Source organism: Lipotes vexillifer, unplaced genomic scaffold (genome assembly GCF_000442215.2).
Source record: "Lipotes vexillifer unplaced genomic scaffold, Lipotes_vexillifer_v1.1 scaffold1362, whole genome shotgun sequence".
Lineage (NCBI taxonomy): Eukaryota > Metazoa > Chordata > Mammalia > Artiodactyla > Lipotidae > Lipotes > Lipotes vexillifer.
The window spans coordinates 891,819-910,834 of record NW_006777552.1 but is presented as its reverse complement, the minus strand read 5'-3'; the positions used below and the strand labels follow the sequence as shown (position 1 = coordinate 910,834).

The 19,016-nt window shown below is 38.0% G+C and overlaps 1 protein-coding gene across 1 annotated transcript in view; it reads right to left on the bottom strand.

Moving 5' to 3' along the window:
* The window catches only part of IPO11 (importin 11), a 200,350-nt gene extending 190,527 nt beyond the window's left edge, over window positions 1–9,823 (bottom strand). Inside the window, exon 1 of the mRNA XM_007451173.1 lies at window positions 9,640–9,823. The gene's annotated coding sequence lies outside the window, so the exon portion shown is untranslated. The remainder of the gene's footprint in view (window positions 1–9,639) is intronic.
* Window positions 9,824–19,016: the final 9,193 nt, after the last annotated feature.

The following is a 19,016-nucleotide window of genomic DNA, read 5'->3' as shown; positions in this document are numbered from 1 at the left end:
AAACTTATTCAAACTCCTCAAGAGTTTCAAATCATCATGTATTTCTCTTGTCCAGCACACACCAAGAAATCATGGCAATATATTATATATACACATTTAAGTAGATAATGCAGTCAATAACTGCACGCTCATCATAAACATTCAGGACTTGGTTTTCAGTAGCAAGAGTTGATAAGCAACAGTTCTGCCATATTACCTGGATTTGTGATGGCAATATTTACCAAAAGACATCTTCCTCATGCAAGGGACTTTGAGTCTTATATTCTAACAGCAGTTTTACCTACAAATATTCATCTCTAAAAATTCTTACTATGTGACGTTCATAAAAACAAAAGTTTAAAACATTTAACAGTCTGAGAAAAATTAAACTAAGAAAAAAAATCCTGATTTATTATTTACTTTCCTTTAAGCTTCACATGCATATATACTGTACACTTCCATCATATAAAAGGAAAATAAATTTGTGTTTGTTAGCAATATCGTGTTTATCTTTAATTTCACTTCGAAGTATTTTCCATGAAAGTTTCCACATCAACTTGTTCCTTTACAAGATAACATCCTACTAGATCTACTATTTCTAAAGATGTAGAAATAAACTGATTAATCTGCAGTGCCACCTGATGGTAAGAAGTAAGTAGCACATCCCAAAGAGTGTGTTCTAAGCATCCTCTTCCCATCAACGACAGGGGAAGAGAAGGACACGGGAATTCTCAGTGACCACTTGGTCAGGACAACCATCTGCAAAGTGACAGGACAAACTTACAGCAAGTGTTTTCAGGGTTCAGGAAGTTAGGGCAAAGAATGCTGAGAAAAGCACTCCTGAGGGAAAGAAATGAATGGGAGCCTAAAGAATAATGTAATACAAGATGGGATTGAAAACATGAAAATGAAAACTTCACAGAGGCAAAACATGATAACAACCTTACAGTACTGTCTCTACTTCTGTACTTAAATAATGCATCATTAAAACTACTCTCTTCTCGGGAATTCCCTGGCAGTACAGTGGTTAGGACTCTGCACTTTCACTGCCAAAGGCCCGGGTTCAATTCCTGGCTGGGGAACTAAGATCCCACAAGCCGTGCAGTGCAGCCAAAAAAAAAAAGGAAGATTAAAAATACTCTCTTCAGGACTTCCCTGGTGGTGCAGTGGTTAAGAATCTGCCTGTCAATGCAGGGGACACAGGTTCGAGCCCTGGTCCAGGAAGATCCCACATGCCGCGAAGCAACTAAGCCCATGCACCACAACTACTGAGCCTGTGCTCTAGGGCCCGCAAGCCACAACTACTGAGCCCGCGTGCCACAACTACTGAATCCCGCATGCCTAGAGCCCATGCTCCACAACAAGAGAAGCCACTGCAATGAGAAGCCCGTGCACCACAAAGAAGAGTAGCCACCACTCGCCACAACTAGAGAAAGGCTATGCGGCAGCAACGAAGACTCAATGCAGCCAAAAATAAATAAATAAATTTATTAAAAACAAAAAATACTGTCTTCTCTAGCAAAAGAAAATGTGAGATGAAATAAATATGTTTGAGCTTTACACAAAATAAATATGACAGAACTTAAGAAAATGTAATATTCATAAGCAATATTGTAGCATAAAGGAGACTGAGAAATTGTAGAACAGAACAGGCAGAGTGATATAAGGAGCGGGATGAAATCACCTAAGGAGAAAAACATGCAGTAGTTTGACAGAAGGACATTTGACAGAAGGACAAATATTCAGAAAGAGGAAGAAAAGCCAGATACAAGCCATTGAGACAGTGGCATAAGAACCTGAAAGCTCCAAATTTCCTCCTGGAAAAACAGGTACTGGGCAAATAAAAACTTGAATGGCGAGTAGCCCTTTTGGTGAAATGTATAAGCAATATAGTATTTACCATGAATCACTGGAACATTTCTTACAGAGAGATGTGAGGAAGATGTCATTTTTTCAAAGATAGTTAAATTCCTGCAAGTCAAATCATGATCTATAGCCCAAGTCTACGAAAAGAACAGTAAGAGGCAGAAAACATTCCTGAGGAATTATGGATAGGAAATATTACAAAACTGTTCAACTGCCTGAAGTCAAAAGCAAACTAGAGAAAGACAATGTGTCAAAGACAAGAAAGAAATGAATTTCTGTGAAGACCAGGGGAAGAGTTCAAACTCTGAGAAACAGAAATCTTAAAGCAGTTTGCCAAAAAAACAGTTAAACCTGAAAATGACAAAGCTTCTAGACAGCACGAGCAGTGTAGTTAGAGCCGAAGTAGGTGGAGGTAAGATGAAATAAAATTGACCATGAGCTGACAACTGTTAAACCTGGGTGGTGAGTAGATAAGGGTTCATGATACAATTCCGTCTATTTTTGTGTTTGTTTTTTAAAGTGGCAGCTAATGGACCATGATACAGAGAATACTAAAGCTGCTGACATCAGCCGCTCTGGAAATCTTTAAATGCACTAGATAATAAAGCGCTCCTTCCTCCACACCACTCTTCTACATAGAACATACTTCTGTCATTACATCTATTTCCTTCTGAGTCCCATCTACAAAATCACGAGCTACTTAAAGGCAAATATTGTGTCTTATTCATCTATACATGTGAGCACCTAATACAGTGTCAGGGCTATAGCAAATGCTCAGTAAATGTTTGATGAACTGAACAAAGCAATAATGTGATTGTAATTTCTAAGAGCGGAAGGCAGGCTTTTAGAAATGATGAAAAAGAGGTCAAAGAAACAACATTTCTGGAAGTACAGAAATTATATCACAGTAAAGAGAGAAATATCTATAAAAGATACTACGAAAGCAAACAGTATGCTGAAGAGCTAAAAAGAAAAATGAAGGAAGGAATAAATGAATGAATAAATCGCTCAGTATCTTCACCTGAAATGAGGCACATTGAGCCAATAAAATTTAACAGTGCTTTTCACTGGGAATATCTAACATCCTCTGTTCTAATCCTGTTCTCTCAATAAGGTTTCTGATACTTACTGGCCTGTCATTAGACTTTTCCGCACTCAATCATTCATTCAAATATTTGTTGAACACCTACAATGCCAGACATTATTCTAGGCACTTAAGATAAATCAATGAACTAAAAAGACAAAAAATCCCTGCTCTCATGGAGAGTATATGCTAGGGGGTGGAGACAGAGAAATAAATTATACAGTATGTAAGAAGACAGTATACAGTGCCAGAAGACGGCTGTGAAACAAGTCCTGTCCAATAAACCCAAATATTCAGGTCGTACTGGGAGTTTTTAGTAAAATGGCATTGATAAACTTCAATAAGTCTCTTGCCTGTTTGGTATACATGAGAGTCCCCCATGACTGAACACCTCCTCATAGGAAAAGTTAAGGAGCTTATCCTAAACAATAGTGACACCCACCAAGGTAGTGTCAGCAGTGAGGCCCCAACTAGTGTCACCACCAACTTCTTTGACATCTCTTTAAGTGAAAAAAATATATATACAACTGTATAAAAACTATTAAAGAACAGCAATTATCCTTATTGGTTTTAAAGTTCCTTCTCTGATGTCACAGAAACAGGAAGGAAAAACTGTACGCTTGATTTTGGGAAGATACTGTTCTTTGAATGGCAGTAATAGCACAGCCTAAATTTAAGAGACCATAACTGACCAAATTTTAGTCAAAACATTTTGCTAACTGTTAAGGGATCATCGGTCCTCTCCAAATATACATATCTTTGATTAGTTTCCAATTACTGATCCAGGATATCATACAACTCGTCTTAAAAGAATCTCATTCTTGTTGTGAGAGTTCAGCCTAAGGACTCACTTGAATTTATAAAAATTCACTCATTAGAACATGTATAGGCTGTATGCCAGTAACACCCTAAAATTAGAAACTGTTCTACATTTTATCATTAAAATTATGTTCTGAGTCATTAAAATAATTTTCTATCACCATAGAGCCATCCACATCAGTTCTCTAAACAGTAAGTATATCTAATTTAAGCATTTTGTTTTAGTGACCAAGAAACTGTGTCCTAAAAAGGTTGAAGAGAAAAACTGTGACTCTTGTACAGTCACACACAGGCAAATTGGTGACATTTCTGGAAACCTAGAATTCAAGTCTCCTATCCCAACCCAACACTCTCTATTGACTACCACATTTTTCCTTTTGATCACAGTGTTGTCAAATACCAATGAAATTAACTTTTTAAAAAATCTTTAGACCTGAGAACCAAAATACAATATCAAGACTAGAGCTTATTTTCCTGATAAATTTTGTTACATCAAAACTGAAAACAAAAATTTTAAAAATCTTTAGACCTGACAACCAAAATATAGTATCAAAAGACTAGAGTTTATATTCCTGATAAATTTTACTATAGCAAAATTGAAAACCAAAATTAAAAGTCAATGAAAATACCATACACAAAGTTAACAAGCTTTATCAGGAATTTTTTTTTAAAGAGGTATTACTTTATAATCATCAGATTGGCAAAAATTACAAATTCTGAAAATATTCAGTGATGGCAAGAATGTATGTAAATAGAAACCTTTATGCACTGCTGCTAGGAGTATACATTAGTAAAACCACTTTGGAGAGCAATCTTGTCATCATGAATGAAATGTGCTTGTGTGTGTGGGTACATTCTATGATCAGGTAATATCCTATGACCCAGAAGTTCCACACTTGGTACTATAACTAACGAAACTCCTGCATAGGCATACAAGGAAGAGACAAGGATAAGGGTGTATGTCTTGGAGTTGTCTACAGTAAGAGAGAGCTAGAGACAATATGCTGTCCATCGTTAGTGGAACAGATACATAAAATATATCTTATCCTCCCCTTGCAGAATGTGTTCCCTCTGGCTGCAAATCTCCTGCCTCTAGATATCTGCATGTCTTGCTCTTTAGCTTCAATCCAGTTTCTGCTCAATTTGTCAACTAATCAAATAAGTCTTCCCTGACTGCCCAATCTAAAATATCTTACCTTTCAATCCAGAATCTCTCTAGTCCAGATATCCTTCCTTCTATTTTCTAATCTTCCATTTTTCTGCATAACACTTTTAACTGTCTGACATTCTAATACACATGTGTTTATTGTTCAGAATCCCAATTAGAATGTAAAATCCAGACACCAGGAGATTTGTTCAAAGGAATATCACCAGAATCTAGAATTAGTACCTGGCACATAGAAAGTGATTAATAAATATTTGTTCAACAAATGAATTCAATGACTACATCCCAATCTCCACTTATAGCTGTGTAAAGTCACAAAAATGAACCCAAGTCTCTGATTTTTCAAGCCCACTCACAGTATATAACCTGAGTGGTTATATAACCTCCAGAGTATATAACATTCCACATTTTTTTCAACTCCCTGGCAATTCAATTTGCATTCACAGTATTCAGCAATGAAGCAGCTTCTCATGGCCAGGCACTACTCTGAGAAATAAATAAGGGAGTCTTTGCATTCAAGTCTAGAGAGGAAAAAAGACAATTACAATATAGTATAAGCGCTATGATAAGCTGTTATGGAAGGAGGTCAGAAGACAACCTAACTCACCCTAGGAAGGCTGGAGAGGGCTTCCCAGAGGGGAGCAAGGCAGCATTTGTGCTGAGTAGAAGTTATCCAGATGAGCACATTATGGGTATTTGTCAGATAGGTGATGGCTACATTCTAGGCAGAAGACACACAACATAAAAGTGTCTCAATTTTTAAAAATATCCTAACACTTTTGAAGAACTGTAAACAATTCAGCATGACAAAACAATGTGAGGCAGGAAATAACAGAAGGTGAAAGCAAAAACAAGCAAGGCGCAAATCATTAACATCCCTATTTCCAAGGCTTGGTAGTTTGGATTTTTATCTGAAAGTCTGCATAGAAGGATTGCAGAATAACAGCACCATCTGCCTACAGAAAAAGGAAAGGTACAGAGGGATGGTATGCATTCTCAGAAGCATGGATATTATTTAGAAGGTTTACACAGAAGTCCAGATAATAATGATAATCTGAACCAAGGTAGCAGCCACAGAGAAAAAGTAGATGAAAGAGGTAAAACAAGATTTGGTAAATAGTAATATAGTTAAGTGTGGGAAGGTTAGCACATAAGGGTAATAACAGGGAAGAGTTAAGATTCTGGTGTCTCTGACTGAGTGATGAGCTGCATGCACGAATCACAGGAAGAAGAGAAGCAACTTCAGAAAGGGTGAGATACGTAATTTTCTTGACATGAGTTTAAGGTATCTTAATACAACCACAATGTATCAGAGTTGATCTGTGCTAAACAGATCTGGGAGTCATCAAAATAGATATAGAAGTTGAACTCATAAAGGATGAAAGCCTTCAAGGAGAGTAGGCAGAGGCAGAAGAGAGGAGAAGATAGTATGCCAGAGTGAAATGAATATTTAAAGTGGCCAGAGAAGAGAGAAAAATATACCAAGGAAAGACTGACCAAGACATGGAAGGAACATAGGAGACTACAGTGTCACAGAAACATAAGAGAATTTCAAGGAGGACTAGTCAAAATGTCAAATGATTAAAAAGATTCCATTAGATTTCAGAATAAGGAAATCAATAGTGACCATCACCCCATCAAATTCAGTGACTGCAGTGGACTGGCAGACTTCAATACACTGAAAAATAAATAAATAAATAAGAAGAAGGTGGAGAAAATGAACATAGACAACTTTTTCAAGAAACTTAAGGGAAATAATTACAGATAAAATTGAAGAGGAATCTAGAGTGAAAAGAGTATATTTAAGACAAGTGCATTTAAATCCTGATAAATTAGTACCAGCTGAGAGTAAAAGGAATAACCAAGTGTTATGGACTAAACTGTATTCCCCAAAATTCATATGTTGGAAGCCCTAACCCTCAGTATCCCCAGTACTGAAGATAAGAATTTTGAAGGTGTGTTGAAGTTAAAATGAGGCCATCAGAGTGGACTCTCATCCAATACGACTGGTGTTTAAATGAGAAAAAGAGACACTAGAGGTTCTAGTGCACAAAGGTGCAACCATGCAAAGAGGCAGAAAGAGGGCATCTGTAACTCAAGGAGAGAGGCCTCAGAAGAAACTATTTCTGCCCTAACCTTAACCGTGGACTTCCAGCCTTCAAAACTGTGAGAAAATAAATTTCTCTTGTTTAAGCCACTCAGTCTCTGCTTTTTGTTATGTCAGCCCCAGCAAACTAATACATCAAGGAAACACCGTCCCTGAGGAGAAAAAACTCGGAACACAATTAGAGATGAACAGATAGAGGTAGACAAGTATGCAGGTGAAAGAGGGCAAAAAGCAATGAAGTTCCCACCAATGCATTGCATTTCCTCTGTGAAGCAGAAGGCAACATTATCCAGGAAAGAATAAGGAAGGAAGGAGGTGGTGGGCTAATAACCACCATGGGAAACAAGAGTAGTTACTAAAGACACAGAGGATTATTAGGCTGCCTTTCCATTAGTCAGTAAATGTTTGTTATTGAATGAATACCTAGTGTCATTCATGAATGCTTTAGTTCAGTTTCAATATGGTGAACTCTAGCAGTAACTAGCAAAAGAAATGCATTGCAATGAATCAGAACCTGGTTTAAAAATCTAGATAACATGTGACCTTGTGCAAGTCACTTACCATTCTGGGCCTTAAGTTTCTTCAACCAGACAAACCAGACTTGATAATCAGCATAAGATCACCTCAGATTAAAAATAAGAAGTGCTATAATGTTTATGCAGGTTTGTGCATGACCTTGGTCTTCAATTTTTACCAACCAAAGTAGTGTGTCTCAAGCTGTAATGTACATTCATATCATTTGGAGAGCTTGTTAAAATGCAGATTCTGATTCAGTAGACCTGGGGGTAAGCCTGAGATTGTGCATTTCTAACAAACTTTCAGGTGACGCCTACACCATATTTTGAGCTGCAAGGGTGTAGAACACTGATCCAGCTCAAGTTCTACAAAGCTTATAATTATCGGCTTATCTGTAATCAGCCTGATATTTAGAAAACCAAGGAAAAACACTCTAGACTCACACCTGCACAAAATGTCTTGCCATTCCGTGAAACACTCTGAAATTAACTGACAGTCCCCATTTGGTGCAGACAGGAAAAGAAAGGAATCATAGGAAAAGAAAGGAATTGCCATCAATAACACTAAATTAGGAGAAGCCCAAGATTAAATACAAACACACACACATACACAGATATACAACACAGAGGTTAAAACCTATCTAATCAAATAATTTTCTTTCTCAAAATATGAACATTTCTGGAAAAACACATGTATTTATCTCTAGAAAAATCTTCAGTATACTTTAACTGTCACATGTCTACAAAGATTCTTTTGCATTCTGGTTTGATCCTGAACGCAAACACATTCCACAGTGTCACAAAACCTAAAGTTGTTTTTTTTAAAACCTAAAGATTTTTGTGTTGATTCACCTATTTGTTTAGAACCTTCAATTGTATTATCACAACTTAATTTGTTTGCGTTGAGAATTCTCTTCTGCTTTAGGAAGTGTAACTAGGGCAGAGACAGCCAGGCTGCCCTAGGGCTATAATATATCGCCACAAATCATTGCTATAATTAAACTGTTTTTTACTATTCCCTGTGCTAGGGGTTACAGGAGATAAATTCCACAATCCTATCACAACCAACAGGGAGAGATTTTCAACCTAATTTCACAGAAATCTTCTTCAGTGACAAAAGACCTAAGAAAAAATGTCATGAAATGCATGTCTCATATCGTAGAGTCACTCTGCCTTTAACCTGAAACCTCTGTACTGAGCAGAGAAGTTTGAAATAACGTGAAAACGAAGTAATGAACTCCCTATCCAAGAAAAAATAAAAAATATTATGGCTGTAAACTACTCTTCCTTATTCCCTTCTGAAGAATAACCAAATCGCAAGGGCACTAGCGCACTACAACCGAGCCCGTTCAAATGGGGTGGGGAAGGGAGATCAACTGCAACCTTGGTACCAGGAGGCAATTTAGCAGTCCTATCTATCTAGCCAAGTCACTCTGAAAAAATAAGACTTCCCTCATTCACCACCATGTCACAAAAGGATTTTTTTTTTTTAATGACAAATGCAATGGGCCTCAAAATAGTTTTGCTGAATCACAAATGCCCTCAAGTTATAAAGCTGCAGAAGTCGCTGGGCTCGAGCACTGTCGGCCATACCTCAGCAAGTAAGTCCTCTATGAACATGTATAACTTCCTTCACTTGTTCGTTAAAGGCAAGTAAGGGTCTAATGGTCAATTAAAGCTTTCACAGTATTACGATTAGTAGCAATACTGTGGGTGCAGTAACAACATACAGTGGTTTTATACTAAAGATGACCACGTTCTCTGAAAAGTGGCACCACCGATCCCCCAAGGGCAAATGAACCACCCTAGCCCGCAACGCAGCCACAATGAGCACCCTACGTCCTCATTTTGGCACCTGCCTCCCCGCGCCCTGATTCCTCCGCGACCATGCTTCCCGCTCCCGGACTGACTGGGGCAGCCTCGAGCTCCCAGGGGTCCTTGGGGTAACGGAGAGCCAAGCCTGCAGGCCGCCCTTCTCTCGCTAATGCTATGCCTGGCCGCCCACTAGCCACACGTTCTTCCCTCACCTCTCGGGTCTCCGCTGCCCAGCCCACTCCTCCCTTCCGCTCGCGCGCGCTTTGGGGCTCTCAGGCCTGGGCCTCACCGTTTGGTTCGGTCCGGAATGGCCCGGCTCTCCCGCTTCCACGTTCCAACACGAAGCGGCGTCAGCTCGTCCTGCGCCCCACGCTTCCAGTCCACACGCCGCCGCCTACTGATGCCGAAAGCCGCTTCTAGGAACGCGCCATGTTCCGCGTCGCGGCTCCAAACGACGCAGGCGCTTGAATACTGCGTCACAGACACCCGGAGCGCGTGGACTAGGCAAAGACAGAAGACGATAGGAGAACGGCGAAAGGAGAGGGAGGAGCTTTCCCTTCGAAACCGAAGGCGCCGGGCGCCTAAGGCAGCCCTGTGCGCTTGCGCAGTATAGAGAGCTGGGACAGCACCGGACGCTGAGCGACCTGTAACCATGGAAACCATAGGTCGGCTCTGCCCCACTCCTGGGAAAATCAACTATCTCCTGGGTTGATTGAAGCTTGAATCAGAATCATTTTCCCTTTCTTATTCCAGATATCAGCTGCCAAACTGCATTGTTTTACGGATCTGTCTCGGTAAAGAAGAATTATTTAAAATAATCCTACTCTCAGCAGTCAGCCCTCCCACGAATATTTATTTTTTTAAGGTCCTAAACTTGCTCGGTGCTCTAGTCCAGAACGATAGCAAGAGTGGAAAGATTAAAAGGGAGTAAATCCAGTTCTCTCTGCCTCTGCTTCTAACTAGCTTAGTGACCTAAGTTTTCTTACATTTAGAAAAAATAGTTGTACGGAAATAGTTTAGTGTTCATAAAGATTAATAAAAATAATAGATAACATTCATTAATCATTTAGAATGTGCCAGATACAGTTCTAAGATCTTCAGATGAATCATGTATTTAAATCCTTAAAACAACCCTATGAGGTTGAAGAAGCTGAAGCATTAGAAAGGTCAAGTAACCTGCCTAAGTTCACACAGCTAATAAGTAGTAACTAGCAGTGTTAGGTTTGAACCAGGCAATCATAAGCCTTGCATTACAAGATGCTCATCACACAAGGGCTATTTTTGAAAGTAAAAATATAAAAATTACCTAAATGACCACCAAAAGGAATGACTAAATCATGACACATGCATATATAATACAATACAAATTGGCCATTAAAAATAATGTTGAAAAAGAATCTGAAAAAGAATGGATATATGTGTATGTATAATTGAATCACTTTGCTGTACACCTAAAATAACAAAACACCCTGCAACATTGTAAATTACCTATACACCAATACAAAATAAAAAAAATTTTTAATGTAAATGTCCTGAAATTGAGACATTTTGCGAGTGGGTTACAAAACAATATGCTCAGTATGGTTACATTTTTGGAATAAATATATGTGAAAATGTTAACAGAGTTTGTCACTAGTTGGATGGTATTATGGGCATGTTTTATTTTTTAATTTATTTTGCTTGATTGTATCTTCTGATTTTACTGAAAGGTAATACTTCTCAAACTTTAAATGTGCATAGAATCACATGGGGGTCTTGTTAAAATACAGAACCTGATTCAGTTGGTCTGAGGTGGGGCCTGAGAGTCTTCATTTCTAATGAGTTTCCAGTTAATGCTGCTTTTCATAGATCACATGTTGTGTAACAAGGTCGTAAGGAATATGCAATAAAGCAGGAAAAAATTACCTAATTTTAATTAAAATGAAAAAATTTGTTTAGAAGGATCTCTTCTGTTTGGAATAATGGGTTCGTCAGATATTGAAGGAAACCTGTAACTTAGAAAAATACACATACATAAATTTTGCCTACAGTTTCAGGGCACCAAATTAAGATGCACTTGGAGGTCCTAGCTTCAACTACTATGAATGTAAAATCTAGTAATATAGTATGTACAAAACAAATATGTACAGCTGGATAAATCTCATATGACTGCATTTTGTTGCTATATTCTCATATTCTCACGTTCTTTGAAGAAAAAGACAAATATTAAATTAATTTAAATTACATGATCATTGGGCTGTTCAGAACATATTTAAAATATAAATATATGTTCAGTGCTTTCCCCCCAAAATGGTTGAAAACTGAAAAGAGAAAGCAGAAAATTGATGGAGCAAATGATAAGTTAAAGAAACATTAGCTTCCCTCACCCCAGTCTCAAGTAGGTTCCAAAAAACAGATAAACATAATAACGATGCAAATTATTTGCCTCAGTAATATTATGATTGCTAACTTCTAAATATTCCCTATGTGCCAGTTACTGTTCTGTTTTTTAAGTGCCTGACATTGAACTGTAGACATTTCATGCAATTTATTATCCTCATCACCACCCTATATGGGATTATTCTTTCCCTCATTTTACAGATTAGAAGATGATGCTCATATGAATTAAGTAATTTCAAATTCTTAACTGGAGAAGCAGACTCAAATTTAGATATATGCTTTGTGGTAGATAGAATAAAAGATAGCCAAATCCTAGTCCCTGAAACCTGTGAATATATTACTTTTCATGGCAAAAGGGACTTTGCTTATATGATTAAATTAAGAATCTTGAGCTGGAAATATTATCTTGTGGGCCCAATGTATTCACAAGGGTCTTTATAAGAGGGAGACAGGAGTATCCGAGAAAGAGATGTGACCATGGAAGCAGAGGTCACAGCGACACAGGGCCATGAGTCAATGAATACAGGCAGCACAGAGAAGCTGGGAAAGTCAAGAAAATTGATTCTCCCCTACAGCCTCTGTAAGAAACTCAGTCCTGCAGATGACTTTAGACTTCTGACCTTCAGACTCTCAGACAACAAATTTGTGTTGCTTTAAACTACTGTTTGTGGCAATTTTTTATAGCAGCAATAGAAAACCAATATGTGCTCCAAAATCATAAGGTTTCGAATTTGCTACACTTCATTTAATATTGTAACTTGGGTAAAATTGGGTCTTGGGCAACTCTATAATATAGTTCATTAGCTGCTTATAGATTAACTCATTAGAAGCTTACCAACTTGGGAAAATAAGTCTTTGAGAAACTAACTGATGTGCCCTTGGTAATGTAATTTTGTAGCAGCTTCAGTTTTGTTTATATTTTTTAAAATTTATTGATTTTTGGCTGCATTGGGTCTTCGTTGCTGCGCGCGGGCTTTCTCTAGTTGCAGCGAGCGGGGTCTACTCTTCGTTCCGGTGTGCGGGCTTCTCATTGTGGTGGCTTCTTTTGTTGCGGAGCACGGGCTCTAGGCGCACAGGCTTCAGTAGTTGTGGCTCGTGGGCTCTGGAGCACAGGCTCAGTAGTTGTGGCGCACAGGCTTAGCTGCTCCGTGGCATGTGGGATCTTCCCGGACCAGAGCTTGAACCCATGTCCCCTGCATTGGCAGGCAGATTCTTAACCACTCCACCATCAGGGAAGTCCCTGTTTATAATTTTTTAAAAATCTGAAACAGTATAAGTGTCTTTCACTAAGGATTGATTACATAAATTATGGTATGTTCATACAATGAAATACTCTCTACCTGTTAAAAATGGTGATATAGATTTATATTCATTAACATTAAAAGATGTCCATCATATTTAGTTAGGTAAGAACAGTAGGTTACAAGAATTTTTTATATCCAAAACGTCTTGGAAAATATCAATACCTTAATGGAGGTGAACTCTGAGTGATAGGTTTCACTTTCTAAAATCTTTTTGTACTATCTAAAATTGTTTGCAATGTTTAAGTATTACTTTAATAATCAAAGAAATATAATAAATAAAATATTTCTACTTTGGAAAAATAAATATAAGAATACCATGTAGCTTTGTATCTCTTAAGGTGAAACAGCATTTTTTCATATTCTCCTGGTAAGAATGAAAATTGATTCAACTGTTTTAGAAAATAATCTATTAGTATATATTCAGAGACTAAAATGTTCATATATTTTGACTAAATAACTCCATTCTTGTAAATCTCTACTAGGGAAATAATCCAAAGTATAGAAAATATTTTTCATAAATGCAGTAAAATGTGTATGGCTCTATTTTTTACAACAGTGGTATAGGAATGATTTAGTGAACTCTTACACAGTCGCAAGATGAAATCTTCTGCAACAGCTTTCAATACTATCAAGATTGTACAAAAACTGGGAAAAGTGCTTTTTATGTTAGTGTATTTTATGGAAAAAAACAGTAAACTATATGATCTCAACTATATAAAAATATGTATTGCTAAAACAATAGGAGAAAACAGTGTGTGTCAAAACCTTCACAGAGGTTATCCCAGAATAGTGAGATTAGATGTAAATTTTTCATCTTCTTTCTACCTTCTGTATTTTCCAGGATTTTTGCAAGTTAAGTTTTTGGTTTTGTTATTTCATTTACAATGTAGTTGTCCTATCTTTGGGGCCCAGGAAACGCATAAAAGGGGAAAATAAAACCAGTCTTACTTACTACATCTGTCATTAATTGTTACTTTGTACACAATTTATTCTTAAATTCATGGTAACCAAAGATTTAACTTTTTAACTCCATACTTTAGAATTCACTTGACTCTTACATTAGCTTGTTATTAAAGAGTGAAATTAATTTAAATTGTATCTAGAATGACTCAGCTAGTATCTTTTGCTTTCCTGCCATTCCACCAGTGATGAGAGTACAGTCATCCCTTGGTATCCATGGGGAATGATTTCAGGACCCAGAAAGGATACCAAAATCCACGAACCCCCAAGTCCCTTGCATAAGCCGGCCTAGTACACTGGGTCCTCTGTATCCGCGGATGCGTAACCTGCGAATTGACTATGATGGCAACACTCAGATGTAAGGAGAGACCAAAGGAGCCCACGAAAGGCAGGGTGGTGTCCTGCTGTGGCAAGAGCACAGGCTTCCACCCCTGCTTCTGCTGCCAACTACCTGAAAGACCTTGAGCAAGTAACTTTAATTTCTGTGAGACTCAGTTCCTTCATATGTAAAACAGCATAAGCATGCTTGCCCTAACAACTTCCCAGGGTTTCACTGAAAATCTAATTGTGTGGAAAGTACTTTGAAACCCATAAAATGCAATATGAAAATATAATATATAAATACAAATATTAAAAATATAATATGAAATAGGCTCTATAATAATCCACAAATAGAATTCTTAGTACAATAATTTTCCTGTTGTATTTGGAAAGTTTCAAAGTGCTTCCTTTTGCAACAGAATATATATTATTTTATGGTAATGATATGAACACATTTATCTGACAGATACTTTTGGTAGGTATCAATGATTCGATATTAGATTTTCACTAACAATTATTAGATATTCACTGACAATGCTTAGACTCATCATACTGGTATTAAACAGAGACCAAAGTCTTCTTTCTTAATTAATTGTATTAATTTAAAATAGCATTTTAATAATCTGAAAAAAATTAGAACATTTTTTATAGAAGACTCTTGCTCATAGTATTCAAGGTATATTACTTCTTTCAGCCTAATTTCATCACATTTTTCTGTTAAGATTTAGACAGCATAGTAGAAATTGTCTCTAGGTACTCTTTGAAATTGTTCTACGTTGTAAGGCAGCACTTCATTTTAGTATTGGATATTGGCACAATATTTTTTTGTTCTAATCAAATTAAACAGCTTGATATTAAGTAAATTTCAATTTGATTTTGTTTTATCTTGTCCAGGTGAATTATTTTTTCATAGAAATATAGTATTTCCGTTAATAAATCCATGTTAAAAGTGTGAAATTCAAACATTCTTAATGTTTTTATGACTTCTAAATACATTAAAAGTCTGCAAGGAACTATAATTTATACAAGAAAATGCTCACAATGTTTTATTTTTATTCTTTATTATATTCCCTGGCACATTAAGAATGTTATCATTTCAAGCATGCTATGAATTTAAATAATCCTCTTCTACCAAAGCAAATGTTATTGTCAATATTTTTCAAGTTATGATACACTTTGTTAACAAAAAACACTATAAGAATGGCAGTAATCAATTGTACACACCCAAACTGAAAAATAATTATTTTTAATTAACAAAGGATATAAATATGAAGCAGAGAAGCATAAAATTATTTTTTACAATTTTACAATTACAAAGCTGCAAAGATAACTCAAATACATTCCAGCATAACTTGCATACACATTTCTTTAATGCAGCTCATATCCAGCATCACATATTCCCTAGGGCTCATGGATCCATGCTGTACCCAATACTGTCTCACTTCTGAATGTTACCTTGGTACTAACAGAAAAAAAAATCCCAACAATTGGATGGAATTTGGCCAGAATAATAAGCAATACCAATTATTAGAACAATTTTCCTGTACTGATGAGGGTGCCCTTCCCATCCTTTTTCAGTTCTGTAGAAATTCCTCAACCAAATATGTTATTTTAGTGCAGAAAGTAGTGAATTTCTACCTGTAGTATGCATCAGAATCTCCTAGAGGGTCTGTTAAAAATGCATTTGCCAGGGCTAAATCCTGTTCTGATCCAGAATGTTTATGGTGGGCCTTGGGAATGTGAATTTTCATTACATGTGGTATTCGTTTGTGAGGGCTGCCATAATAAAACACCCCAGACTAGATGGCCTAAATAACAGAAATTTATTTTCTCACAGTTCTGGAGGTTAGAAACTCAAGATCAAGGTGTCAGCAGGGTTTGTTTTTCCTGAGGCCTCTCTTCTTAGCTTGCAGATGGCTGCCTTCTGGCTGTGTCCTCATATGGTCTTTCCTCTGTGTATACACATCCCTGGTGTGTCTATGTGTGTCCAAATTTCCTCCTTTCATAAGGATACCAGTCAGATTGGATTAGGTCACAATCTAAAGGCCTCATTTTAACTTAGTCACCTCTTTTAAGGCCCTATGTCCAAATACAGTCACATTCTGAGTACCAGAGTTTAGGGCTTCAACATATGAATTTTGGGGAAACACAGTCCACTATGTAACATGTGCCCTAGTTTTTCAGATTTAGGTGACTCAAGGTTCATACCTAAAGAAACACCAATTCAGTCTGTAGGTAAGCTAAATGTGCACACTCACCTCAGTCATTTAGTTTTTCTTTTGTTGTTTTTTTTTTTTCAGTACGTGGGCCTTTCACTGTTGTGGCCTCTCCTGTTGCGGAGCACAGGCTCCGGACGCGCAAGCTCAGCAGCCATGGCTCACAGGCCCAGCCGCTCTGCGGCATGTGGGATCTTCCCGGACCGGGGCACGAACCCGTGTCCCCTGCATCAGCAGGCGGACTCTCAACCACTGCGCCACCAGGGAAGCCCAGCCATTTAGTTTTATGTGGCTTATTTTGTGACAACTTCCAGCAGGGTCTTGCTCTTTCACTCCTAAAGAAAATTATCATTTGGCTTCCATCCTTATTCTCTATCATGCTACATAAAATAGCCTCTCTCACCCACCCTGTTGATCTCTTTCTCCTCTACTTTACTTTTTTCTTCATACTTATCATCACCTGACATAATGTCTGTTTTTCCTCACTAGAATGTAAGCTCCACTTTGTTTTGCTCACCACTCACTGTACACCCCCCCATGTGTAGAACAGTGACCCAGGAAGATGAGAGTGTCCTGGAGGTGATCTTGCATTCCTTCTGTCAAGAAAAAGCAAGGTCAGGACTTCCCTTGTGGCGCAGTGGTTAAGACTCCGCCTGCCAATGCAGGGGACACGGGTTTGATCCTTAGTCCAGAAAGATCCCACAGGCCGTGTAGTAACAAAGTCCATGTGCCGCAACTACTGAGCCCATGTGCCACAACTACTGAAGCCCACGTGCCTAGAGCCCGTGCTCTGCAACAAGAGAAGCCACTGCAATGAGAAGCCTGTGCACTGCAACGAAGACCCAACACAGCAGAAAGGAAGGAAGGAAGGAAGGAAGGAAGGAAGGAAGAAAGGAAGAAAGGTGACAGAACTAAGGAAACTAGGCAATTTCACTGTAATAAATAACAAATATTAAAAAAAAAGAAAAAGCAAGGTTTTCTGCTGAGAAGGAGCTGGGGAGGTGGTAGGGCAGGAGGCCTGAGAAGAATTAAGTTTGAAGATCCTTTATGGAGAATGGGAGAGGAAGGTTAGAGGGAGTTCAAGAAGAGCTGGCTAGGCAGGGTTCAGAATCCAGCTAAATGTGGAGCCCGTGAATGTCTCCTACAGGTACTGTTGTGTGAGCTCTGGCAGTTCTCACAGCTGGAGAGGAGTGGAGAGGGAAAATGGTTATTTTGATTCCTCAGTGACCACCATTGCTCCTTGGGATAACATTTGAGGCCCTTCACCCTAAGTTTCTATTTACATTACCTGTTTACTTCTCAGCTACACCAAGTTTCTTTTTCTTCCTTAAATACCCTTATATCTTGACTTTGTTAGTACCGTTCCCTTTGAATTCTCAAACTTTCCTTGGCTAATTTTTGGTTCTCTTTTAATGATTCAGCTCAAATATTATATTTTGAAAATGTTCCCCAGTTTCCTCAAGTATTAGCCATAGTGCTAAGATCATGCCTCTTTTAAAGCACACTGTCTTTGGAATACAGACCTAGGTTCAAGAGGCAGCTGTCATTTACTGTGTGATCTTAAGTAAGATATTTAACACTTTTTTTTTATCCTTCAGTTTCCTCATCTGTAAAATGAACACAATGATAAGCCCCTATTTTAGAGAACTGTTTGAAATGGTGAAATAAGATATCAGCAAATGGTGCTATGTCTTCCTCTATTGATAGAAATTTCTTTAAAAGCAGGAATCAGGTCATGTTCATTCTTAAGTTCTTAACATTTGACAAAGTGCCTGGCACACTGTAGATTCTCCAGAATTGTGGAATAAATTAATGATCAGTGGAATTAAAGAGGTAGTTGAAGATGCTACTAGGGTACACAAATTTTTTTTTCCTAAATTAGAATTACAGCAAAGAAAGAGCAAGGCTTGGGAATGCTCACAATCAATTGTGCAGGAAAGAAAGTCAGCTTTGGTAAAAACATAAAAAGATTGTTTCTTCAAGGAAATAAGGTACACACAGAAACATTAAAAACTGAGAACGGGGCTTCCCTGGTGGCGCAGTGGTTGAGAGTCCGCCTGTTGATGCAGGGGACATGGGTTCGTGCCCCGGTCCAGGAAGATCCCACATGCCGCGGAGCGGCTGGGCCCGTGAGCCATGGCGGCTGAGCCTGGGCGTCCGGAGCCTGTGCTCCCTAACGGGAGAGGCCACAACGGTGAGAGGCCCGCATACCGCAAAAAAAAACAAAAACAAAAACAAAACTGAGAACCATTACAATGGCAGGCAAAATAGACATGGACATTGTATTCATGGAACTTACAGTCGGATACATTGTCCTATCACAATATCCAATGCATAACAATTACCACATTTACAGAATTTCGGACTTTTTGTTTAACTCTCTCAGTAGAATAAACTTTGAGAAGAGCAGTTTCCCATTTAACTTTGAATCTCTAGCACCCAATAGTGTTTAATACACAGCTAGAGCTCAATATGGAAAAGTTTAG